Raw genomic sequence first — 10,699 nt, 5'->3', positions numbered from 1 at the left:
GCCACACACAGAGATGGAGACATCAGGTTTAGGGAGGTTAGTAGATGGTGGGAACACAAGGAGCTCAGTTTTAGAAAGATTCAGTTTCAGATAGAGAGAGGACATGATGTTAGAGACAGCGGACAGACAATCACTGGTGTTCTGTATTAGAGCAGGGGTGATGTCACGGGAAGAGGTATATAATTGGGTGTCATCAGCGTAGAGATGGTACTGGAAGCCAAATCTGCTGATGGTTTGTCCAATAGGAGCTGTGTAGAGAGAAAAGTGCAGCGGACCTAGGACTGATCCCTGAGGAACCCCAATATCAAGGGGAAGAGGAGAAGAAGTGGAACCAGCAAATGACACACTGAACGAGCGGTCAGAGAGATAGGAGGAAAACCAAGAGAGAGCCGCGTCCTGGAGGCCAATAGAGTGGAGCATGTTAAGTAGGAGTTTGTGGTCTACAGTGTCAAAGGCTGCAGAGAGATCCAAAAGAATCAGGAGAGAGGATTTACCGTCCGATTTAGCCGCCAAGAGATCATTTGAGACTTTAGTAAGGGCAGTTTCTGTGGAGTGTAGAGTGCGGAAACCAGATTGTAAGGGGTCAAGAATGGAGTTAGCAGAGAGATAGCGGATAAGGCGAGAGTAGACCAAGCGTTCCAGGAGTTTGGAGATGAAGGGCAGATTAGAGACTGGTCGGTAGTTGGCAGCGCTGGATGGGTCAAGAGTTGGTTTTTTCAATAATGGGTTTATAATGGCATGTTTAAAAGCGGAGGGAAAGATACCAGAGGAAAGAGAGAGGTTAAATATTTTAGTCAGGTGACTAGTGACAGCTGGGGAGAGGGACTGGAGGAGGTGTGAGGGGACAGGATCACTAGGACAGGTAGTAGGACGAGAAGAAGAGAGGAGCCTCGAGACTTCTTCTTCAGTTATTGGGTCAAATGCTGAAAGTGAAGAAGAGTGAGTGCGGGAGGGAAGGGGATCGATGTTACTAGGGGACTGGGAGAGAATATCATGCCGGATGTTGTAAATTTTATCTTTAAAATAATTGGCCAGGTCTTCAGCACTGAGATCTGTGATTGGCGTCTGCACTTTAGGACTAAGGAGGGAGTGAAAAGTATCAAAGATGCGTTTTGGATTGTTAGATAGTGTGGAGATGAGAGAAGTGAAGTAGACTTGTTTGGCGCGGTGAAGGGCAGAGTTGTAAGTTTTGAGCATATATTTGTAATGGAGGAAATCTGCATCCAAATGCGATTTTCTCCACAGTCGTTCGGCACATCTCAAGCACCGCTGAAGAAAGCGGGATTGAGGCGTGTGCCAGGGTTGTCGTCGTCTTTGTCGGGTGGTACGGAGTGTAGGGGGGGCTGCTTCATCCAATGCATTTTTGAGAGTGTTATTGTAAAGTTTGGCAGCCAGATTGGGACAGGAGAGGGAAGAGATAGGGGACAATGAGGACTGTAGAATGTCTATGAGTTTCACAGTGTTAATGGCATGTAGATTTCTGTATGTCTGATACGTAGGGATGACCTGAGGAGGCAGAGAATATTTGATAGTAAAGGAGAGAAGATTGTGGTCAGAAAGCGGGAGAGGAGAGTTAATAAAGTCAGAAACTGAGCAGAGCCGGAAGAAGACCAGGTCAAGTGAATGCCCGTCTTCATGTGTAGGAGAGTTAGTAAGTTGTGACAGACCGAGGGACGAGGTTAAAGATAGAAACTGGGAGGCAGATGAGGAGATTGGGTTATCAATGGGGATGTTGAAGTCACCCATGATGAGAGTGGGTGTTTCAGAGGATAGAAATTGTGGAAGCCAGGCAGCAAAATGATCCAGGAATTGGCGGGGTGAGCCCGGGGGGCGGTAGACAACTGCCACTCGGAGGGAAAAAGGGTGAAAGAGTCTGAGGGTGTGGACTTCAAAAGAGGGAAATGTGAGTGAGGGGACCGGGGGAATGACCTGGAAAGTGCAGTGTGGGGAAAGAAGTATACCTACTCCTCCACCCTGCCTGTTCTCAGGTCTAGGGGCATGAGAGAACTGGAGACCAGTCTTAGCATTGGGTAGTTTTTTGAGGGGCACAAAGTGGCACATCTTACTGAAGCGGTCTACTACAACCCACACCACCGACTTGCCTTGAGATGGAGGCAAATCGGTGATAAAATCCATGGTGATATGGGTCCAAGGTCTCTGGGGAATGGGCAAAGAACGTGGTAAGCCCGCTGGTTGGGACCTGAGAGTCTTGGACCTAGCACAAACCTCACAAGCGGCGATGTAGGCCTTAACGTCTTTAGGCAACCCAGGCCACCAATAGTTTCTGGCAATGAGGTGCTTGGTACCCAGGATGCCTGGATGACCAGATAGTGCGGAGTCATGATTTTCCCTAAGTACCCTTAGCCGGAATTGCAGGGGAACAAACAGCTTGATCTCAGGAAGGTTCCCGGGAGCTGAACCTTGATCAGTAGCAATTTCAGAGACTAAATCAGAATCAATAGAGGAAATGATTATACCTGGAGGCAAAATACAAGCAGGATCTTCCTCCGAAGGAGGGCTGGCCATGAAGCATCAGCCTTAATATTTTTAGACCCAGCCCTATAGGTAACCAAAAAATGTAATCTGGTAAAAAATAACGCCCATCGAGCTTGTCTCGGGTTTAGCCTCCGGGCCGATTCTAGGAAAACCAGATTCTTGTGGTCGGTAAGGACTGTTACCTGGTGCCTAGCCCCCTCCAGGAAGTGGCGCCACTTTTCAAATGCCCATTTAATGGCTAAGAGTTTGCGGTTGCCAATATCATAGTTACTCTCAGTAGGCGAAAACTTCCTGGAGAATAGGCACAGGGACGGAGATGGGTGAGGGAACTGGTACCCTGGGACAAGACAGCCCCCACTCCCACCTCGGACGCGTCAACCTCCACGATAAATGGCTCATTTGGTTGGGCTGAACCAACACCGGGGCCGAGATAAAGCACTTCTTAAGGGCCTCAAAAGCCTGAACAGCCTCAGGAGGTCAGTGGAGGAGATCAGCACCCTAGCGAGTGAGGTCCGTAAGAGGCTTAGTGATGACCGAGAAGTTAGCAATAAATCTCCTGTAATAATTAGCGAACCCCAAGAAGCACTGTAAAGCCTTCAGGGAGGCAGGTTGGACCCATTCCGCCACAGCCTGGACCTTGGCGGGGTCCATGCGGAATTCATGAGGAGTGAGGATTTGACCCAAAAATTGTATCTCCTGCACCCCAAACACACATTTTTCGGTCTTCGCAAACAGTTTGTTTTCCCGAAGGACCTGGAGCACCTTCCTGACATGCTCAATGTGGGAGGACCAGTCCTTGGAAAACACAAGTATGTCATCAAGGTACACTACAAGAAATACCCCCAGGTAATCTCTTAAAATCTCATTTATGAAATTCTGGAAGACCGCGGGAGTATTACACAACCCAAAGGGCATGACGAGGTATTCGAAATGACCCTCGGGCGTGTTAAACGCAGTCTTCCACTCATCCCCCTCTTTGATGCGGATAAGGTTATACGCCCCCCGTAGATCAAACTTAGAGAACCATTGGGCCCCCTGAACCTGATTAAAGAGATCAGGAATCAAAGGAAGGGGATACTGGTTCCTTACAGTGACCTAATTCAAGTTACGGTAGTCAATGCATGGCCTAAGACCACCATCCTTCTTCCCTACGAAGAAGAAGCCAGCACCTACCGGAGAAGTAGAGGGGCGAATGTAACCCTTGGCCAGGCATTCCTGGATATACTCTCTCATGGCTTCACGTTCGGGACAAGAGAGATTAAATATCCTACCCTTAGGGAGCTTAGCTCCTGGTACCAAATCGATAGCGCAATCGTATTCTCTATGAGGAGGTAACACTTCGGAGGCCTCCTTAGAGAAAACATCAGCGAAGTCCTGAACAAACTCAGGTAGCGTGTTCACCTCCTCACGGGGAGAAATAGAATTAACAGAAAAACATGACGTCAAGCATTCATTACCCCATTTGGTAAACTCCCCAGTATTCCAGTCAAACGTGGGATTAGGCAACTGCAACCAGGGAAGGCCTAAAACCAAATCGGACGATAATCCCTGCATCAACAGTACAGAGTACTGCTCCAAATGCATGGAGCCAACAAGGAGTTCAAAAACAGGGGTATGCTGTGTAAAATAACCATTAGCAAGAGGAGTGGAGTCGATACCCACTACCGGGACAGGTTTAGGCAAATCAATCAAAGGCATAGCTAGAGACATAGCAAATTCCACAGACATGATATTAGCAGACGACCCTGAATCCACGAAGGCACTGCCGGTAGCAGACCTACCTCCAAAAGAGACCTGAAAGGGAAGCAAGATTTTATTACGTTTCATATTTACGGGGAAATACCTGTGCGTCCAGGTGACCTCCCCGATGATCACTTAGGCGCGGAAGTTTTCCGGCTGCTTATTCTTACGCCTAGGACAGGTGTTCACTTGATGCTTGTCATCCCCACAATAGAAGCAGAGACCATTCTTCCTGCGGAACTCTCTACGTTGTCGGGGAGACACGGAGGCCCCGAGTTGCATAGGTACCTCCGAGTCTTCCGTGGAAGAGCGAAGCAACGGAACCTCGGGAGGCATCATGGGGGAGTCAGAGGAGAAAACACATAAACGTTCACGTTGTCATTCCCTGAGACGTCAGAAGAGGGATAGCTAACTAGCAGGTCTTTCAGGGCGTTCGACAGACCCAACCTTAACTGGCACCTTAAGGCAGGGTCATTCCACCGAGAATCTACGCACCACTTCCTAAAGTCAGAACAATACTCCTCAACAGGTCTCTTACCCTGACGTAAGGTCACCAGCTGACTCTCGGCAAAGGCAGTCCTGTCAGTCTCGTCATAAATGAGTCCGAGAGCAGAAAATAAAAGATCAACGGAGGAAAGTTCAGGGGCGTCAGGAACCAAGGAGAAGGCCCATTCTTGGGGCCCTTCCTGGAGCCGGGACATAATTATACCCACCCGCTGGCTCTCAGAACCTGAGGAGTGGGGCTTTAAACGAAATTAGAGCCTACAACTCTCCCGAAAGGAGAGAAAAGTCTTCCGGTCCCCTGAGAACCGGTCAGGCAACTTGAGGTGGGGTTCAAGAGGTGAGGTGAGGGGCACTACCATGGTAGCATCAGGCTGGTTGACCCTCTGAGCCAGGGCCTGGACCTGTAGGGAGAGACCCTGTATTTGCTGAACCAGGGTCTCAAGGGGGTCCATAGTGGTGTGAGGGACCAGGGTAGAGTAGGTATATGGGCTTGTGATTATGTAATGACAGGGATAGGGATACAGACAAGTGAGCCCTAATCTACCCGCCACTCAGTCCCTGCCTACTTGCAACGACCCGCCCTATGCGACGGGGTACAACTGGGCGACGGTCCCTACACTCAGTAAGTGCACGACAGACAACCAGACAAGGAAACACAGAACAAAGGGAAACGGGGCAGTTGCCCACGGCAACACCGTGAGCAACAAGAGTAGTAAACGAGCCGAGTCAAACCAGGAGAGTACGAGGTGCCAAACGCAGAGCAGGAGAGTAGTGAACAAGCCGAGTTAAACCAGGAGTGTACGAGGTACCAAACGCAGAGCAGAAGAGTAGTCAGTAAGCCATGGTCAATACGAAGCAGGGACAAGTAGTACAAGAAGCTGCAGCAGGGCCAGGAAACCAACAGAGAAGAATCACAAGCAAGGAGGAACAGGAAAGGCAGGTATAAATAGACAGAGGGCGGGAGCTAGCTCCGTCTGGCCAGGCTGTGATAGGCTCTCCCACTCCTAAGCCTGCCATCCTGAGTGGTGGAAGATGGAGTCAGTCTCACAGACATAGAAGCAGGTGCAGACTGATTACCTATGGGCGTGGATACAGAAGCTGTGCCTGGCAGATCCTTAACACTATCTCTCTCTGGTAAAATTAACCTAGCCTAAAAATTCTAGACTGTTCATGTCTTTGACAGTGGGCAAACTTACAAAATCAGCAAGGGATCAAATACTTATTTCCTTCACTGTAGTTAGCATTTAGACCCCACAGGTCTTTTTCAGAATTTATTACAATTAAGCCGTGAAAATCAATATCAACATTGTTCTCACTAAAATGTTGAATTTTTGAATTTTCACAAAGAATAAATGAGGAAAAAGCCGCCCAACAGTTGTAAAGCAATTTCTCCAGAGTACGGCAATGCTCCACATGTGGTCATAAATGCTTTTTTATTAGAAATTAATGAACCATTTCTGGACTGATCCATTTTTTGCTTTTTTATTTTAGTTTTTCACACCCTGCATTCCAAGAGCCATAACGTTTTTATTTTTCCGTCAATGGAGCGGTGTGAGGGCTCATTTCTTGCGGGACCTACTGTAGTTTTTATTGGTACTATTTTTTGTCACGTACAACTTTTGGAGCACTTTCTATTAACACTTTTTTTAGAGCTGAGGTGACCAAAAAACAGCAATTTTGTCGTTTCAATTTCTTTATTAGTTACAGTGTTCACCGTGAGTTGAATAATGGTTTATTGTAATAGTTCAGACTTTTACGGAAGCAGTGATACCAATTTTCTGTATTTTTTTTTTTTTACATTGCTTTAGTAAAAGAATTGGAAAAAGGGTTTTCTTTTGGACTTTAAATATTTATTTCATTTTTTTGACGAATAACTTTATTAACTTTTTTTTTTTTTTACACATTTTATTATTCCCCCTAGGGGACTTGAACCAGCGATCATTAGATCACTGGTACAATACACTGCAATACTAATGTATTGCAGTATATTGTCATTTTTACAAGCTCCTGTAACAGCGCGATCGCTGTTCCTGGCCGTTAGTCCTGGGTGTCAGCTGTAATACACAGCTGACACCCGCAACGTATGGCACGAGCGCAGCGCATGAGCCCACTCCATACATCCCCCCGCACACCACGACATTTTATTAAGTCGTGGTGCACGAAGGGGTTAATGTTCAACGGGTGGTGCAGAGTGAAAATTTAAATTTTCCACTGATATGCCATTTGAGTGGACAATATGTTGTGCCCAGTTTGTGTAATTGAAGACAAATACCTCATAAAATATTAATCGGGTTCTCCTGGGTATGGCGATGCCAGGTCTGTGGGTCTAAACGGCTGTTTGGGCACGCCGCTACAGGGCTCAGAAGGTATTTTGCTTTTGGAGCGCAGATTTTGCTTGGTAAGGGTATGTTCACACACACTAATTACGGACGTAATTCGGGCGTTTTTGCCCCGAATTACGTCCCAAAAATGCGGCTTGAAAGCGTTGACAAACATCTGCCCATTGAAAGCAATGGGCTGACGTTTGTCTGTTCACACGAGGCGTATATTTACGCGCCGCTGTCAAATGACGGCGCGTAAATAGACGCCTGCGGCAAAGAAGTGACCTGTCACTTCTTGGGGCGTAATTGGAGCCGTTATTCATTGACTCCAAAAGCAGCGCCAATTACGTCCGTAATGGACGCGGCGTTCAAGCGCCTGCACATGCCGTTACGGCTGAAATTACGGGGATGTTTTCTCCTGAAAACATCCCCGTAATTTCAGCCGTTACGGACGCTGTCGTGTGAACATATCCTAATAGTTCTGTTTGGCATTTTGCTGGTATTTCAGTTTATAATATGGGGCATATGTAATCTGTGCGGAGTACATCAGGGCATACTAAGAGGGTATAATAATGGGGTAAATAAATAATAATCCGCAGATATATGCCCGGTGTCGCACTGATAAATGGTGCCCGATCTTATCCGCTTTTGGAACACTCTGCATATTTTACATCGCTATATTCTGAGAGGCAGAACTTTTTTAGTTTTTCTCCACCGTAGCTGTGTGAGGGCTTATTTGTTGCGGGACAATCTGTAGTTTTCATTGGTACCATTTTGGGGTACATGTGTTCTTTTTTTATCACTTTTTATTTGATTATTTGGCAAGCAAGGTGACCAAAAACCAGCAAGTCTGACAATGGTTTTTATTCTTTTTTTTTATGGCGTTCACCGTGCGCTATAAATGACAGTTTTACTTTATTTTGCGGGTCGGTACGTTTACGGCGATACCATACGTATATATTTTTTTTTACGTTTTGCAGCGTTTGCGCAATAAAAAATTTTGTGTCACCATATTCTGAGAGCCATAACTTTTTTATTTCTCAGTCAGAAAAGCGGTGTAAGGTCTTGTTTTTTGCGGGACGGGTTGTAGTTTTTATTGGTACTATTTTGGCGTACATGCGATTTTTTGATCACTTTTTATTGTATTTTTTGGGAGGGGTGGTGACCAAAAAAGTGATTCTGCCATTGTTTTTTTTTGCGGTGTTCACCGTGCGGGAAAAATAATATTATAGTTTTATAGTTGGGGTTGTTACGAACGCGGTGATACCAAATATGTGTACTTTTAACGTGTTCATTTTTTTCCTAAAATAAAAGACTTATTATAGGGAAAAAAAGCTTTTTTTTGTTTGTCACTTCTAACTTTTATTTTTAAACTTTTATAAAACATTTTTATTATCTTTTTTTTACTTGTCCCACTAGGGGACTACGAGACTTGCAGCTCTGATCACTGCTGGAACACATTACACTACCTACATAGTGTAATGTATTTTAACTGTCATTGTGACATGACAGTCACTTTGACAGGAAGCCTACGAGGACTGGCCTTCGGCTGGTCCTCATATGCTTCTGTACATGGCAGCCCAGAAGCCATTGTCTAGCGTCCGGTTGCCATGGGTACCATCGCCAGCCCCCGTGATTTCACGTAGTGGCTGCTGATCTCCGCTAAACTCCTTAAATGCGGCGATTGCAATCAACTGCCGCATCGAAGGGGTTAACTGCCGAAATCAGCAGCGATGGGCCACTGATCGGCAAGAGGGAATGCAGGGCAGACACCCTGCACAGTTAACCGCCGCTGCGGTGTAGCGCCGCACGGCGGTTAAGTGTCAAAGTACAGACGTAACTGCAAATCAATGGTGATGGAAACGGAAACCTCTGGTTTCCGTCGGTGTCAGCTCAGGGTCCCGTTCCGACGAAAACCTCCGACAGAACATCAGAACGGGACCCCAACGCAGATATGAACAAAGCCTAAGGCTGTTCAAAAAAAAATAGCAGTGCCACCATTTTTCTTTAAACATAATGTATAAACTAAAAAAAAAATCAGATTTCACTTTACTGAACTAATAACCATTGTTTCTGAGAGCTGCTTGACATCTGTGCTGCATGGAGTCGACAATTTCTGGCACCTCTGAACAGGTATTCCAGTCCAGGAAGATTGGACGACATTCCACAGTTCTGCAGTTTTTGGGTTTTGCCTCATAAACTGCATTTTTGATGTCACCCCACAAGTTCTCTATGAGATTGAGGTCAGGGGATTGGGCAGGCCACTGCATTACCTTAATCCTGTATGTCTGTAACCAAGATATTGTTCGCTTGCTGGGGTGTTTTGGGGCATTGTCGTGTACAAACACTCATTGCAAGGGCATTTCTTCATCAGCATAGGGCAACATGATCTCAAGTATTTTGATATATTCAAACTGCTCCATGATCCCTTGTATGTGATAAATAGGTCCAACACCATCGTATGAGAAACATCCCCATATCACGATTTTTGCAGCACCATGCTTTACTGTCTTCACAGTGAACGGCGGCTTGAATTCAGTGCTCAGGGGTCGACGGACATACCCTCTGTGGCCACTAGAGCCAAAAAAACAACCCACAATTTTGCTTTCATCAGTCTACAAAATGTTGCACTATTTCTCTTTGGGCCAGTCAATGTGTTCCTTGGTAAATTTTAACCTATTCAGGACATTCCACGACGAGACTTTGTGGGGTGGGGGGGGGGGTGGGGGTTCTTACTGGTAACTTGGCATCACTTAATCGTCTTCTGATTGTAGCAGTACTCACCAGTAACTTCAGATCCACTTTGATCTTTCTGGAAGGGATCATTGGCTGAGCCTTTGCCATATTCTTCGATCCATTAGAACAGTAGTTCCCCGCTTCCTTCTACGTCTTTCAGGTTTTAGTTGCCAATTCAAGGCATTTGAGATAATTGTAACTGATCAGCCAATAATTTTCTGCACTTCTTTATGTTTTTCCCTCTCCAATAAACTTTATAATCAAAGTATGTTTTTGATCAGAACAATGTCTGGACGACCCATTTCCCCCAGTAGTTTAGAAGGAAATGCACTATAACCAACATGTGCAACATTTGCCACCCTCCTACCTTAAATGATGGAGACCCGTTACACCCCAGAACAAATGACTTCACTAATTTAACTCCTCACTATTATTTTGAACAAGCCTCTTTCAATGAATGATTCAATTACTCAGCACAAGCGGCATGCATGTCCTAATTGTTGGCTGTTTTTCTACTACACTGAGGGTATGTTCACACACAAACTCAAATGTCTGACAATACAGAGCCGTTTTCAATGGAAAACAGCTCCTGATTTTCAGAAGTTTAAGCCACTCGCGATCTTCGCTGCATTTTTTACAGCCGTTTTTGGGGCTGTTTTCTATGGAGTATGATAAATGGCTCCAAAAAACATCCCAAGAAGTGACCTGCACTTTTCTACGCCCGTTTTTCTAAAACGGCCGCGTAAAAAAAAAAAATCGGCACGTCAGAACAGAATGCCGTCTTTGCAGATGTTTGGAGGCATTCTGCTTTCGATTTTTCAGCCCGAAAATAGGCCGTGTGACCATACCCTTAGAAGTATATTATTTGCCATGTAGAAATGTCACTTCTACCAAAACCATTG

The sequence above is a fragment of the Rhinoderma darwinii genome, chromosome 1, assembly GCF_050947455.1.
Source record: "Rhinoderma darwinii isolate aRhiDar2 chromosome 1, aRhiDar2.hap1, whole genome shotgun sequence".
Classification (NCBI taxonomy): domain Eukaryota; kingdom Metazoa; phylum Chordata; class Amphibia; order Anura; family Rhinodermatidae; genus Rhinoderma; species Rhinoderma darwinii.
This window is presented reverse-complemented; position numbering follows the sequence as displayed.